The sequence below is a fragment of the Ursus maritimus genome, unplaced genomic scaffold, assembly GCF_017311325.1.
Source record: "Ursus maritimus isolate PB19 unplaced genomic scaffold, ASM1731132v1 scaffold_26, whole genome shotgun sequence".
NCBI lineage: Eukaryota > Metazoa > Chordata > Mammalia > Carnivora > Ursidae > Ursus > Ursus maritimus.
In genome coordinates this window covers 35,031,764-35,048,741 of record NW_024425119.1, presented here as the reverse complement: position 1 = coordinate 35,048,741, position 16,978 = coordinate 35,031,764, and the positions used below count along the sequence as shown (strand labels likewise).

At 44.1% G+C, this 16,978-nt stretch overlaps 1 protein-coding gene across 4 annotated transcripts in view; it reads right to left on the bottom strand.

Moving 5' to 3' along the window:
* Positions 1-16,399, bottom strand: part of TMEM117 (transmembrane protein 117) — a 501,176-nt gene extending 484,777 nt beyond the window's left edge. For 2 of the 4 annotated variants that reach the window (XM_040642356.1, XM_040642355.1), the window contains exon 1: positions 5,822-5,921. The gene's annotated coding sequence lies outside the window, so the exon portion shown is untranslated. Of the gene's footprint in view, positions 1-5,821; positions 5,930-15,579; positions 15,655-16,320 lie in introns of those variants that run through there. The other 2 variants (XM_008704472.2, XM_040642357.1) reach the window with 2 other exon arrangements.
* Positions 16,400-16,978: the final 579 nt, after the last annotated feature.

Sequence of the window (16,978 nt, the reverse complement as noted above, 5' to 3'; positions counted from 1 at the left end):
GTGATTTTCCAACTATGCCAACAGAGAGCACTGCATCTCTGAGAGCTAGATTACGGCACCCGTTCACTTCCCTCTTGTAAGTAATGACATCATTAGGTAGATGTCACTACCAGTATCTTGGAAGCTTCCACTTTTCCACATTATAGCAGTGACTGAAGAAGGTGGTAACAATAGGCTGGAACTTTACACACTCTCTGACAACCCACAGGCCATCAGTCATGGTTTCTAACTCTAGAAGGACTAATATTTATGGTAGATATTAGGAATCCCACGCGTTTTACTGTAAGTCTTGCATGTCAGCTGATACAAAAGGCTCAGAACGAAGAGGAAAGTGAAGGAACAAGGGGAAGAGGTAAGGATACTCCAGTTGGGAGGACACTGAGCAAAGACAGAGGAGAGACTTTCTGGTAGAAAGGTGCATTTGTAGTTCTGGGTGCCTAGAACACAGAGAGCTTGAGGTATCTTGCGAGGGGTAAGCAAAATTTGGGGCCAATTCAGGGAAGATTATACAAATGTTGTTCTGTATTTTACTGAATAGAGAATGAAAAGTTTCAGAACTGAAGAGTGATACAACCGATTGGAGCAGAGTTTGGGAAAGATTTCTCCGTCAGGTTAGAAAGTGAAAAATTGGTATGAGGCATAATGAACGTGAGGAAACTAAGTTTATAGGCAACTTCAACAGTTTAAAAGATCATCAGGTGCTAGACTCGGGCAACACAGCTGTCCTCATAAGTGCTGTAATAATTTGACTGAAGCAGAGTACCCGGCCTTCATTAATTATGAGGGCCTTTACAAATAAAGGAAAACACTGAAGGCTTTCAGGAGGGTGAATTCCATTTTTCTCAGCAGGGACCCTGGCTCAGGCAACAGTTCTCACATAATGACAAGTAGATCAAGATGGAGTCTATCACCTACATTTTTAAAAATGTATGGATTTCCTTCTAAGCAATTTCAAGTCCCTTGTGATCTTCGTGAATACTCTGAAATACCTGTCCCCGGGGGCTGTAGCTCACATAGCCTAGGAATGGTGATGGTAGAAAGATTGTTTTTTCCATCAGGAAAAGTCCCTGATGGACTAATATGCTATGCAAAAGACACTATCACTAGCCAAGCAGGACACACGGAATGCTCGACATCTAGTAAGACCGAGCCAGGTACCATGAACAGATCATTTCCACTGTGCAGCGCTACCCTAAGATAGAAAAAGAAGCTCTCCCAATTTTTGAAGCTCCTTAGTATTTATGTCTGAAAATTTACCTGTAACCTCTCCTAGCTCTTATTTAAAGGGCTTTTTAAAGATGACTGTGCCAACGGTGTGGACTTTAGTTGAAGCATCTTGAATCCAATTTCTTGAAAAGGAATGTTTAATTCTTCCTGTACTTTACTTTTTGTGGGATGCACTTTGTGACACGTGCAGCTGTACTTTGGGCTGTTCTTGGTTGTATTAGCACAACACAAAGTTAAAGGCTATTTTCTTCAATACCTAGCTCTAGTACAGTATTACTCTACGCAAAGTTCTTTACAGTTCACAGAACACTTTCTACAATCGTTTCATTTACTCCCTAGGATAATCACTTTTAATTTTTTTTTTAAGATTTTATTTGAGAGAGAGAGAGAATGAGCAGTGGGGAGGGGCAGAGGGAGAGACAGACAGAAAGAAGCAGACCCCCTACTGAGTAGGAAGCCTGATTAGGGGCTAGATCCCAGGACCCTGGGATCATGACCTGAGCAGAAGGCAGATGCTTAACTGACTGAGCCACCCAGGTGCCCCAGATAACTGCTTTTAAAACTGAAGGTCAAAGGGCAGACACAGGTTTAAACTGTTTAGTATTATTTCCTTAAAAGATAAATAAAGATAGCCACCTATATTTATACCACGTTTTACCTCTTCATGTTTTTAGTGGGCAAAATCACACCATTAGAATGATATTAGAATGATTCAAAGGAATCAGGAACATCTTTTTCTCAGAAGGCAGCCTAGTGTAGTGGAAGGAATATGGGCCAGTTCTACCTGACTCTGACTTACCAGCCCTGCGATCTTGGTCAAAGACCTAACTCTCTGAGATTCCATTTCTTCACTAGTAAAATCCCAATAAAAGTACTTCCCTCAGAGCACTGTATTGAAGACGGGAGGAGATTTCATTTCTAAAGTGCCTGGTCACTTCCAGGTACTTCCTACCACGAAGGCCATTTAAAATACAAGTGAGTCATGGTCATTCCCATTAAAAATGAGCAGGAAAGTAATATCAACTATACATTACATTGACTGAGTGATTTTAAATGTTATTCTCAGTGTTAAAGGATTTGTAATACAACTGTACAAGGTAAAGGATGAACGTTGTCCTTATTTTACAAATATTGAAAATAAGGCTTAGAAAGCTTAAGCTACCTATCCAAATTCATATTTAGAAAGTGATGAAGTCCAGATTTGTTAATTCCATGATAACATTCATCATTCATTTGTTCAATATTTACCAGTTGCTTATTTGTGCCAGGTACCAGCCTACGCCTGAGGGTTACTAACAGACAACCCTTGTTTGCATCTTACCATCTCATTGAGGGAAAGAGACATTAAACAGGAAAAAAAAAAAAAAACCCACATACATAATATTTTAGAAAAGTGTCAGTTGATGGAGAAAGATACTGGGAATGTCAGGAGGGAGAAGTTGGAGGAGGCCCCACAATAAGGGGACATTTGAACAGAAACCTGAAAGAAGGGAGGGAGGCAGGCAGATATCTAGAAAACAGTGATCCAGACACAGAGAACAAAAAATTGCAAAGACCTGGGCTGAGTGAGTGATTAGTGCATTTAAGGAACAGCAAAGAAACTATTGTGACTGGATAGGGGTGGGTGCAGGGGCGTATGAAAGGAGAAGAGGTCTGCAAGGGAGCATCCCATTGTGATGCGGCCTGTCAGGATCCAGCCCTAAGGCTCATCGTGTACATGGGGGCTTTCACCCCCTGTGAGATGGAAAGCAGGAGCATGGCACGTGTGGCTTACAAGTCAGAGGGGCCGCTCTGTCTGATGGTTGGAAATGTATGAACTTCTAGATAGAGGAAGAGCTGAGGGGTACCTGGGTGGCTCAGTCAGTTAAGCGTCCACCTTCCGCTCAGGTCATGATCCCAGGGTCCTGGGATGAAGCCACACGTCAGGCTCTCTGCTCCACAGGGATCCTGCTTCTCCCTCTGCCTACTGCTCCCCTGCTTGTGTGCTCTCTCTCTCTCTCTCTCAAATGAATAAATAAAAAATCTTTAAAAAGAAAGAAAAAAAGAGTTACGTGACGGATTGGATGTGGACATGGTCTGGCAAAAGCCAGAATGGAACTGCCATTTCCTGAGATGAACACCATTGAAGCAAACATGGACAACACAATAAAAATTAACATTTTTTAGTGCTTTTTATGGGTCGGGCAAGCGCTTTTCATTCATATCTCAATTAGTCCTTATACCAACACTTTGGATTTACCAAGGAAGAAACAGAAACTCAGAAAGGTTATAATCTGCCCAAGGTCATGCAGCTGCCAACTGGCAGAAACAGCAGAAATACCTCTGTATGACCCCAAAGTCAATACTCTTAAAAAAACTACTATGTTCCCTACACCGAGAAGTATAAAATACAGAATAAAGTTCCAATGGGAAGGAAGTAGGAGCACGAGGAAGCAGTTAAGTACTAGGTGATGACTTGCACCTAGTAGGCACTCAACAAATATTTGCTGATGAATTAATAAATGTAAAAAAATGTATACATCATGGTTGGATAACAGACCAGCTCTGGGTAAGAAAAAAAAAAAACACTGAAGTTTCCATTCCGGAGAGAACAGACTCTGGCTAATGGGAGATTCAAGTCCATAAGAGGAGAAATGGCAGAAAGATGGAAAAACGAAATATATATTTGCCTGAACGAACCCTGAGGTAAGGATAAGTCTTGGTATATTATCTTGAAATGTTAGGTGAAAAGGCAGGCATGAGGAGATGGCATACAGCATTTTGCATATGTGAATGCTTAATACAGGTTTTAAAAATACAAATAACAATAATACCAGAAATAAAGTTGGAACTTCTTGCTTTTAGTCCAATACAAGAGACCACACAGCCTTTTAAATAAAAAGCAACCTTTTAAGTCAATCAATGAAACCACCATAAGTGGCTTTGCAGAGATACCAGGATGGTATTTGTGATACCCTTGCTAAATTAAAGGATCTCATCCATAAATCACTTCCCAGACTTTCTCTTCACATTATTTCAACTTTTAAGTGATTTTCTTCCCTTGTTCTTAACCTGCAGTCTTTGGAATAACAAAATACTAAACCAGGCAAGTTTTTAAAACGGAGAAACTGAAGCAAAGTTAGGTCTGGAGTTCTCTCCTAACCAAGATATTAGTTAACTTTTCATTAAAATGGCCGAGTCTTTATGAGCCCTTTCATGTTATAAAGTTGAAAAATATTCACCAATGAATTCTTTACAAATGTTTAGACCTCCTTTTCAGTGATATCTGTTTATGGTAAAGAATCTTTTTTTTTTTTTTTAAAGATTTTATTTATTTATTCGACAGAGATAGAGACAGCCAGCGAGAGAGGGAACACAAGCAGGGGGAGTGGGAGAGGAAGAAGCAGGCTCATAGCGGAGGAGCCTGATGTGGGGCTCGATCCCATAACGCCAGGATCACGCCCTGAGCCGAAGGCAGACGCTCAACCGCTGTGCCACCCAGGCGCCCCTATGGTAAAGAATCTAAACACACGCCAAAGTAACAGTGAATGAATAAAATAAAATTCATTCATATCTGAAATTATTTTTTATAGGATTGGCAGTTTAAAGGAGCAAGTTAAATAAAACAGACAAGTATTGTTTTCTGAGCAAAGGATCAGATGGAGGTGGAATGGGGGTGGGGATAAATACCTGAGTCAAAATTTCAAAATCCATAATTACTTTTAAACTACTCAGATCGAGGGGGTAGGGGGTGCTAGAAAGTACGGCATGGCAAAAAATTCAATACTTTACAACAAAAATAGTTTTCACACAGAGATTCTACTACTCTTTATATTCAATAAATTGGAAGAACTTTTTTCTTCCTACAAGTCCTTCTATGGATTTCGAACAATGTATCATTTATAACTAGGGGTAAACACGTGTATTCAACNNNCTCTTTCTTTTGGTTCATTAGACACATAAATACTAATAAAGCATGTGATGTTTACTACCATCTCTCTCACACACACGGAGTTCATTGTTGCACAGAGGGTAGAATGAATAATGGCAGCCCAAGTGTTACCACATGGGTCTAACACACTTGTGGGCCTATGGCATTTTCCAAAATAGGAATCGACAAATAGCTTTATTTAGTCACGATAAAGTTAGTAAACACTCAAGTTTTCTTTTTGGGTTTTTTGTTTTTAAGGAGGACACCCCTGAACTGCAACCTGTTAATTTAATTAACAAACAATCCATGGGGCTTCTTACGGGGTTCCCATCCCAGGAATTAGTCAAGCGAGGGAAGTTCAAGGTCTGCCCTGGCGACGTCCCTTACCCCCTCGGAGCCCCGGAGTTTGAGGGTTCCTCAGCTCGAGCCTTCCACCTACGAGTCTCGACTGCCTCTTCGCAGAAGGGCTGGTGCGTCCGTCCGCCTCCTTGACGCTTTACCCTGCCTCGCCGCATGCCACCCTGGGGACCCGAGGAGAGGCGCGGGGGACTTGGGGGCCGGGGGGTCGCGGCCGCTTCCTCACTCGCGGGCGGGGACGAGGAGGCAGCCGGGCTAGCAGGGCTCGGCGGCGGCTGGACCGAGCGGCGGGGGAGGCGCGCCCAGCGCCCGGGCCCGCGTACTCACCGGATGGGGCCGCGCGGGCGCGGGGTGTCTGCAACACGGGAGACCCGGGCGAGCACAGCCCTCCGCCGCGCCGGCGGCCTCGCTGGGAAGCGCGGCGAGACGGGCCGGCGGCGTCGCTGCCGCGGCTGCTGTCACCGAGCTATAAATACCGGCTCGGCCCACACTCGCCGCCGCCTACGCCGGGGGCCCTCCGCAAAGTCCGCCGGCAGCGGACCCCGCAGCCGGAGCGCAAGGGCGACGGCGCCGCGCAGGTGACCGCGATGGCTCCAGCTGTTCGGCAGCCTCCGCAGCTGGAGGCATGGCCTCCCGCCGCCCCCGCCCTCCCGCTCCCTCCCCTCCCTCCCCTCCCTCCCCTCCCTCCGGCGCCGCGGGCGGACTCCAGCCCGCGGGCCGCTCGCGCCGCGCAGAGCCCGCCCCGGCCGGGCCCGCCTCTGCAGAGCCGGCGGCTGCAGGCGGGGGACCACTTGGGAAGCGGCGGAGGTGGGGGCGGGGGTGGCGGTCGGCTACCGCTAGCGTGTCAGCAGCAGTCCCTTCGTCCTGGGGGAATCCGCAGAGTTCTTATAAAATCCACCATCCTGCGGGGAACCAATGAGGTTCCCAGGTGGAACAGCCTCAAAAGAACTGCAAACTTTCTAACGCAGTCTCAGGTCATAGAGCATCCTTTCTGCTTGTATCAGTTGGTGCTGTGGAGGTGGGGTGGGAAGAGACCGCCCGCGAGGATAGAAGTCTTAACACTTACTCTCTCCCTGCCCGGTCTGACACATACACACCCATGCAAATATATTCACATTTGCATACATATCTATAAGCATGCACACATTCATACATACTTAGAAATGGACAAATATATGTACACATGCATATATATCTATACACACATATATAAGCACACGCATACACTCACACATGCACACATATACCAGAAGCACACATATGTGCAAGCTTCAGCATTTTCGAAGCTTGAAGCTCTCAGGAGCCTACCATTCTATAGTGCTGAAATTATTTCTCTGCAACATGGTAGAGGAAGGCCTTTGACCACATTTGACCAATTGCTGTCTTCCTGATGGAACCTGTTTTCCGTCGCGTGTGTGTGCGTGTGTGTGCGTGTGTGTGGCCTTTGTTTCCTTCCACCCCTAATAACAACTGCTATCTCAGTTTACCAGCTGCTTATAATGTATTAAAAGCTGCTGTCCAGTATACTGATATTCTATGCTAATGGAAGTGATATCTAGTTGGTATTGTCAGATGGAAAATGGGATCATTGCTATATGCCTACAGTAGCAAACTTATAAGGAGAAAAGTAGCCTCTCTCCTGGATGGCAGCATGATTCAGGAATGCACTGAGCAGCAAGAGGAAGAGCTGAGATGTCAGCAGATTTTGAGATGGGGCAGAGAGGGCCACTCCCAAGTCCTGCAGTATAGCTAATCTCCACAGGCATAACTGGGAGTTCACTGCCATGCTTCTCACTAGCTTTGACATCTGTTCTAGCTTCTAAGAATGACCACATGTATCTACAGTACAGTCAGAGTTTGTGATCATCTTATGGAGCTCTTAGCGTGGTAAGATTCTCCTTAGTGAAGCTTTCACAAGCTTTCCCAGACGGAGCTGTTTCCTATGCTGGCACTGTGCACATCTCACAATGACACTTCCGTACATTGGCTGTACTTTTTTGCAATGTCTTTTTCTCCCCCAGTAAGCTATGAACTCTTTGAAGGCAGAGACAAAATCTTACTCACCACTGCACCCTCAACACCTAATGCAGTGAATTATAGTAATGGTTCAATAAATAGTAGATTAATTCCACAGACTATCAGAGTCTACTGTGTTTTTGTAATTATAATCAGGATTATTTTCCAAAGGATTCTTAAACTGTGTAACTGTCTAACATGCGCTCTGTGTGCTATATTTTCCTTGTATCTTCATTTAAAGCAAGGAGCCTCCAGTCAGTTGAAACTGGAAAATATTAAAGCTTCACAAATTATGCAGCACAATACTGATGTGTATGGCTTGTTAACCGCCTCCCCCCAAAAAACCCCAAAAGAAAACAGAACAGAAGGCCCCTTTCCATCATTGAACTAAAACATAGTGTATTTCAGAGGATGGGGGGGGTACAAATCAATAAGTAGCTTCTCCTGTGTCTCGTTGAGAGAGAGCGCTCCTTCCACAATCAGTTGACTCATGTGGCGTCTACTAGAATGAACTTCAGTTAATCAGAACTGAAATGTCTGTCCTCAGTTATACGGTGTTTGCCTTCCCTTTGGATCCCTGTCTTCTTAACATATGATCTCACTTTCTTTAATAATAATTTCAAGAATAAGCTCAACCAATGCTTACTATTTGCTCTTAGTTAAAAGATCTTAAGGTTTAAATAATATAACTCTCCAGGACCACTTCAGGGCAAAATATTGAAATGACCAAGATTTTCTTCAATATCCATGCTCCCTTTTTACCACTGACCAAGAAGCTTGTGCCCTTTGCTTTGCAATCCAACCAGGATGTCCAGTCCAGCCCTATCTACAGACCAGGCAGGGGAACAGCCTCTACACTTGACCTTTCTCACAATCTCCCATTCATCCCATCCATACTGTACCCCAAACAGGTTTTTTTTTTCCATTTCTTTTCCATAGAGGAGATCAGCAAATTTGTCACAGCTTCAGACAGTGGCAGACAATGATAGGAAACTCTCAAATCCCACTCTCCAATCATCTGTCCACCCCACCCCCACATATAAAGTCAATCCTGTGGACAGGCTTAAAAATGAGTCTTGTTTATGTAGAATTTCTTTGTAAAATCTGACCCCAAAATGCAGAAATCAGAAGTAACCACATGAGATGATGTGTGTTCAAATCTTGTATCCCAGTAGGTTAGTAATACAGTTATACTCTGTGTTTAAAAAAAAAAGACAAGCTTAATATGCATTTCAAAAAATTGGTGAAAATGATGATTATGACCAAACTGTACCCTTCTCTAAATGGCAAAAGGAAATGATAGCCGGAAGCATCAGTAATCTCTACCAGGTCTATCAGGAAACATTTTCATCAGTGATTTGGTGGACTCTAAGCAGAACTATTTTTAACTTCCAATAGGTCAATCGGGATGATGCTAATTGCACACTCCAAATATAAACAGCATAATTTTCTTATTGCCAAGGGTGCAAGAATAGAAATTTGAACATAATTACCTTCTGGTATTTAAAGGCCGGGGACTCAACTGCCAGGATTTTCCTTAACAATCCTAATTGCAAATGTCCAGTTCCATTGTACCCAATGTGGACTAATATATTTTAGTCCACATGGCCTGAATTTTTCTTGGGAAAAGATGCTCATCGCATGTCCACTGCCTGAAATATTAGAGCCTAAGCCCCAGAATCCTGGTTCGGCCATATACCTAGTGGCACTTGAGAGTAAGCAAATCACTGAACCTCTCTGTACATTAGTGGCACATGCCTCACGGGTTGTTAGAGGGATTAAATCATGTGTGTTACATGTTTAACATTTGGTCTATGTTAAGTTCTCCATAAATGCTTTGGGGTTTTTTTGGTTTTTAGTGGTTTTTTTTTTTTAATATTATTGCTCTTCATTTCATCTCTGCCCTGCTAATATTCAAAGGACCAATTCACCTAGCCTCCCCTTTATCCTGTAAGTGGCTGGACAAAGAGCTTTTTCTGTACAGTTTTTAAAGCAAAGGAGTCAGGCAAAGAGAGGGTGAGCTAGCAGTCATAGCAGAAGTAGAGCCGTCACCTGCTTGGTGGCCAAGATCACCCCTGATTCATACACAGTCCCTAGGTGTCTACATAAATGCAGTAGTTCCTTCAAAGTGCCCTTCCCCTTATGATGATAGAGAGGGGCAACTATTTCACTGCCCACTCCCATCAGTTCCTTCTTGCGCTCTCCTCTGCTCCACAATCCACTCTTACACACACAGAAACCCTTAAAACTGACCAGTGCCTCACTCCCAGGGAGCCTTAATTGATTGAGACTAGCGATGATTTCATCCACAGGAATGTGACTGCTGGTTTTAAATGGCAAATTTGCCTTTGGGCAGTTTTGAGCTGACCTTTCCTTTCTGCCTGCTTGATTTCTCCTAAAACAAATGGTCTTTTTCCTTCTTCAAGCTGTTTCCAACAGACCCACTTAGACTGGTTTGATAGCCCCAGCCCAAGGGGAGGAGGCTTGATTCAAGGAACACAAAAATATATTGGCCTTCCGGAGCTCCTGATTTCATTTAAAAGTACCAAATACGCCACCCAATCAATAAACATATCCAAAGCAACTAGATCATCAAAGCACTGCAAGGTGCTGAGGTTTCAAAGATAAATACAGTGTGTCTGCTTCCTCAGGAAACTCATGATCTAAATGAGCAGACAAGAAATGGCTTCTAATCACCATAAATAGTAATACAAGGGACATGTGTTTGGGGCCAAGTGCATTTTACTGACCATAAGGGCTCTAGAAATTTGTAAAGGAGAAATAAAACTGTCCTTAGGAGTTGCTGGAGAAGACCAGATGGAAGAAGAAGCTTGAGGCAAACACTGAAGGATAAGGAGAATTTAGACAAGCAGCAAAGGGAGAAAGGAGAAATTCCAAGCAAATGGGACAGCCCAGAACAGTGCTCATTACCTGGAAGGTTTGCAACAACTAAATGCTGAAGCAGGAGAGAAAGACAAGGAAGAGGGTAGCAGAGAAAGCAGAGAGAGGGGCTAAAGAGAAGAAGCTGGAAGGGGGGGAGGGGCAGGAATGCTACGGTCCCTTGGCAGGAGCAGGTGGTGGGGACAGTGAAATATGTCATTTGGGGAAGTAGGGAAAGCCAGGTTGTTGAGAAGGGGCTTCTCGGTTCCAGCCCTTTCAGCAGTAAGGGGGTGGGGGTAGGGAGACAGGATAAGCAGAAGTAAAGGGAAGGTCAGAGAAATACTTGGCACCAGGAATTTTAAATTATAAGAAATGAAAATTATTTCCTGTTGTATTTGAAGAGAATGGTCGTATTTTCATTTAGCCATGAAATGAGAAACAGTAAGCCTCACCCTCCACCCACAGACTGGAAAAGCTGCTCTCCCGGCCTCCCTCATGGGTTAGAAGGAGCAAGTCTCCCCACCGTCCACCTCCCTGGTTCATAGGAAGGAATAAGGAAGGGGCTTGGACTGCTTCTCTGGGTCCCCTCCTCCACCGTAGCTGCTCAGTGTGGAGGCCCGGCTGGCCCACTCCTCTGAGTTTTCGAATGTCATTCAGAAGACGAAGTTTCACAGACAGCATCACCTGCCCCAGGTCAGCCCGCAGAGGTGTTAGGTGTTACAATCCTTCACTTCATAATATCGTGCACTAAAGGATCTATGGTATCCACAAGGAAGCAAATACCTCCTGTACTCGCTGTGTTTGTTTCTTAAGCTACCATAATAAATTGCCTCAAACAGTAGCTTACAGCAAGAGAAATGTCTTTTCTCACAGTTCTGGGGGCCAGAAGTCTGAACACCCTGGGCCAGCAGGGCTAAGCTCTGAGGGCTCTGGAAGAGAAGCCTTCCTTGCCTCTTCCAGCTTCTGGTGGCTCCTGGCGGTCCTCAGCTTGAAGATGCCTCACTCTAATCTCTGCCCCACCTTCACATCATCTTCTCTTCTGTGTGTCTCCATGTCCAAATTTCCACCTCCCTTCTCTTTTAAAGACACCAGTCGTTGGAGTTAGGACCTACCATATCTAGGATGATTTCATCTGAAGATTCTTAACTAGTTATATCTACAAAGACCCTATTTCGAAATAAAATTCAAATTCTGAAGTCCTGGGTGGACATGAATTGGGGGGGGGGACACTATTCAATCTACTCCATTTATATTCGGAAATAAGTAAGTATCCCCTGTCTAAATGTTATCATTTTACTTACAGTAGTGGGTTATTCCTTCGATACAGGGTAAATATATGCCCGAGAAGTCATTTACTTAATGATAAAGATTATTTTTGGTAAATAACCCTTCAACTGGTATTACCCAAACCTCTCACTTCCGGACTGCTGCCTTGCCCTGGTGCTTATTTTGTTTCTCTCTGTGGTGGTGTATCAGGCCTCCGCAGGCCAGGGCATTGCCTGTTATTGAAGCTTCCATTCCAAAATGCAAAACCATCATTTTCAGGAAGCTCTTCTGTGTCAGACACTTCCAAGTGCTGCCCTTATTATGGTGAAAGACACAAAGCCCCTGCTCCCACATAGATTATTCTAGTGAGTATACAGATGGTAAACACAACATGCATAATGATAGAATTTTAGACAGTGAGATGTTTCATTAAGAAAAGTAAGTAGAATTACAGCATCAAAAAAAGAAATGGGTCCAAATTTTAGAAAGAGTGGCCAAGGTGAGCTTCGTCCGTGGGACATTTAGGCAAAATAATGAAGTTAGCTGTCACTGTCACGACCTTATACCTATTGCGTCCATTGTATTTTTGCTAGAGATGCTGAATGGCACACGGACAGCATTCAACATTATTGTCCTATAACATAACCGTACGTAGTTCTTTATGCCAAAGGGTATTCTGGTCATTGCATTGCCAACCAGCCACAATGGTTGCATCCGTGATATAGCCGTTTACTCTTCTAGGCACTATTCTAGGTGCAGGCACACACGGGAAATACACAGACCAAAATCCCAGGGTCGTGTCACTCCACTAGGAGGGAGCTTGCATTCCAGCATTAGACTTGAAAGCGGAAACCTCAGGTTTGATCCCCAGTTCTAACTCTCACTCCTCCCTTCCCTTCAGCTGATCACTTTACGGTTCTAGGCCTCAGTTTCCAAGTCTATAAAGCAAGGAAATTGAACTAGACAATCTCCAAATGCCCTTCTGAAGGAAGCACTCTATGGTTTGAGGGTAGGCAGCGACCTGATTTACCATAGCTAAGGAGACATGTTGAATGTGATTCCAAGTCAGGCAGCCATCAGTATCCCTGGAATCATGAGCAGAAAACAATAGCAGGGATCCTAGACCCTGTGGTCTGCAGTGAGATGGGGGGGTATCACCACTGGAAGATGACATTATCGATTCTGAACCAGAGGCTTTAGTGGCAAATGGGAATATGGGGGAGAGATCTAGCTTCAGGGGATACCAAGACACCAAAAACAACAGGGAATTCAAGGGCTTCACGAAAAAATTGAGTTAAGGTATGTGAAACACTTAGAAGAGTGCCTGACGCAGAGTCAACCTCAATAAATAAAGCTGTTGTTACTATTGGTTTGTCCCAGAAGAACTCCATTCCACTTAGAAAGCCACGGCAAAATAATAGGCAGACATGGCAAGACCTGGCTGGGAAAGCAGCTACTTGGAAAGGCATGCTGGGACCCGCCACGTGTGCCGAGCTGGTCCCCGCCCATCCTAAGTGCAAACGCCGATTTCTGGCTTGGGCAATTACGTGGATGATGATGAGTTTCAGTGAAATAAAAAATATAAGTCTGTCTGAAGGCTTTGAAGGACAATAACACTTTGGATTCAGACGATGATAGGTTTGAGATATGCAGGTAAAGATGGTAGAGATTTCCCTACAGGAGGTAGCTGTAACTACAGATCTAGAACAGAGGCAAGAAGCTGGAGCTGAAATAACAGATGTGCCAGTCACAGCATCCATGATGAGTCAGTGTTTCTGAAGTGTGGTCTCCAGACCATCTGTGTTACAGTAAACTAAGGTGGGTGTGAAGAGCAAATTTCAGAATCCACTTACTGAGTCAGAATGTCCCACAGCGGGGTTAGTAACCTCCATTTTAATAAGGTCCTGAGTGATCCTTACACACATTTAAGTTGGAGAAATGCAGGTAGAGGGAATTTTTGATGTTACGACCCTACAGATAACATTGTGTGAGGAGAATGTAGGAGAAAAGGCAGTCGGGGAACCTATGGCCCAGTGGTACCTGGTATCCAGCCACTTCATACCACTTACTCAGTAGGGTTCAACCTAGACTTCCCATTAAGATAATCGGATGCTTGGGGCCCATCGCAGGCCAATTAAATTGGTATCTCTTGGGGGGAATGAGGTAGGCTTTTTCTCCACAGTCCCAAATAGCTGTCCTACACCAAAGCTTGCAAATGGGGCAGGGGGCGGGGGGCTGTTTGGCTTGTGGATTATTTTCTTTGACTCTCTCATGACTTCAAAATTTTAATTTAGTTGTAAATATTTTAAAACCATTATATTTCACATTTTAAAAAATTTTAATGTGTAGCTTCTTATGAAAATGTGAAGAACTGGCCTTGCGCGGCCTACATTCTTGAATGGCAAAAATGGCTGCTCCAACTAGGCCCTTTGCAGATCTTTAGGTTTCCCACCGGGCCACGGCCTCTGAAAGCATTTGAGGCCTCCAGTGCATGCTACCAGGCAGCTTTATTGTCTCAGCTTCCCTCACGCCCTCCCTGCATCCCAGTCTCCACACCAGCTTCTCTGGTCACAGATCCTGTTAAAGAACCAAAATCCAACTGAGTAGATCTGAAGACCCAACTGGCTTTATTAAGCAATTCATGAATTAGGTAGCATCCCGTCTAGCAAGTAGAAGGGAGTTCTGAGGAGTTATACAAAATGGAAGGTTTTTACAGGAAGGAGGGTGAGACAAGGAAATTATTAACAAAAGAAAAGGATAGTTCAGGCAAAGTCACCTTCTCTTAGTGGATAGGACAGGGAGGTCTTTCTTGGTGGATGACCTCCTCTTCCTTTAGGGGAGGAAGAAGGAGAGGGCCCATATGACAGATCACCCCACTGGTGCGGACCAGAAAATTCCTGACTGATCAGCGAAGACCACATTTCTGAAGGAGGATGAAAACTGCGATTGGGTTAAATTGTAAGCCCCAGTGGGGTAGCTCAGCCTGGCATAAGTGACTCCATCATGGGCCTGTGGTTTTCTTGTTAATCCCAAAGCCCCCTCAGCATGTCACATGGTTTGGGGAAACCATGTGAGGCAGGCCCCAGTTTGTCTGCTGGTTTTATCCTGTGGTTCCAGAGCACATTTCTTGGAGCCCTGGTTGTCAGTGTCTCAGGGCACATGGAGAGAACTGGGTGCTGCGGGAGCAGCATTCCCCCCTGAAGCAGCACTCCCTCCTGCAGCAGCACTCACCCCTGCAGCAGCACTCACCCCTGGAGCAGCATTCCCCCCTGCAGCAGCACTCACCCCTGCAGCAGCACTCCCCCCTGCAGCAGCACTCACCCCTGCCAAGGTGCCATTTGGCACTGACACTGATACTGCTGCATTCTACCTACAGGGCTAGGTTCTTCTCCAACCACATCTCAGCTGGACACCAGGGTTCCCCAGAATGAGCTCTAGCAAGCTCCTCACCTCAGTGAAATCACCCTTTTTTGGGAGGGAGCAGCACAGGCTTGTTTGACAGGAATGCTTCCCTAGGTTTCTGGAGGGCAGGATTCTAAATGTGAATTTGATGGACTTATTTGAGGAGAGGAATTTGAGAAGTGTGCCCCTCCCTGTAATAACAAACTTCCTCATGTCTGTTCTGTTTCCCTTACATTCACAAACCTTAGCTAATAGGTCGATCACTACTTCTGAAAAATCAATGCTAGACATTTGCATCTATTTCTTAGCCTTTTACTGCTCCGAGAATATATATATGAATGTAAGTAATATGTCACTTAAAACTGCAAAGCTGGTGCAGAATGTTCCTTATCTGCAATCACAGGAAAACAACTGAAGTTAGCACTTGAACTGATTTGGAAGGTACTCCAACTAATTCACTATCAACATACAAAAAAAATTTTTTAACTCATAATTTTGTTTGATATGGTGTTCAGTCTTACCTAACAGAATGTGGTTGTCCACATCAAGATGTCCTTGATCATCTTATCTTTTACCTCGAGTAGATCTGCAATGTCCTGGAAAGAAGGTAGACATTTTGGAGTTAGACATGTCTGGGTGCGAATCCTGCTTTGCTACGGACTCTGAGGCAGATAGCCTTGTCTGAAATATTTGGCTGATGATACATACCTTCTGGACAACAGTACGGATTAAATGAAATAGCAGAAGTATCACATCTGATATATCCTGGCACATTCGTTACCTTCTTAATAGACCTTTACGTTTCATTCTAGTGGATAACAGGTCTAGTGAAAGGCCTCACTTTTTTTTTTTTTTTTAAGATTTTACTTATTTGACAGAAAGAGAGAACACAAGCAGGGAGAGCAGCAAGCAGAGGGAGAAGGAGAGGCAAGCTCCCTCCTGAGCATGGAGCTAGATGTGGGGCTCGATCCCAGGACCCTGGGCTCATGACCTGAGCCAAAGGCAGACAGACACTTAAACAACTGAGCCACTGGGATGCCCCAAGGCCTCACATTTTTACAATAAAATTCCCATACTTCACCACACTTTTAATAGAAAAATATCATCTCACCCTCTGGGTCCGTGACTTTTACTCAGGATCTTTTAAACATATTATGTGGATTCAGTTTATACAATAGGTCTAATATTGTTAGACTTACTGCTATTAAGTAAAATTTCTGTGGAGAAAAAATATTTTTGAATTTCAACGAAGTGGCACTTACTTCAAGCAATATTTAACTCATTCTTTCAGCAATTACTTGCTGTCTACCAGAGGAACAGCTAGGAGAACATCATCCCTGATCATCCTGTAGAGAAAAAGACAGACAGGTAAACACACCATCATTATACTATAGTCTAGAAACTAAGGGATAAGTATCCTGTGAGAACATAGAGTACTGAACCACTAGTTTTGCCTAGAGATATGGAAGGATTCACAAGAGTAACAGGTGATATAACAAGATTACTATAAAAATAACTTTTACCATCACAAATAGTGCTTGTTTTAATGGCATTTTACTTGTATATTAGTTTATATTAATTTGTGTTCTGCTCCCACAAAGAAACCCACAGGTTTCTTTGTGTATGAATGTCTCGTTCCAAAATGGTGGGATACATCTAGAGAACTTACAAAAAATTTCTTTAGGGGCACCTGGGTGGCTCAGTTTGTTAAGTATCCGCCTTCAGCTCAGCTCAAGGATCCCAGGGTCCTGGGATTGAGCCCTGTGTTGGGCTCTCTGCTCAGAGGGGACTCTGCTTCTCCCTCTCCTGCTGCTCCCCTGCTTGTGTGAGCACGCTCTTTCTCTCTCTGTTAAATAAATAAATAAAATCTTCAAAAAAAAAAATATCTTTAATTCCAAACTATCAAGACAGCACATAATT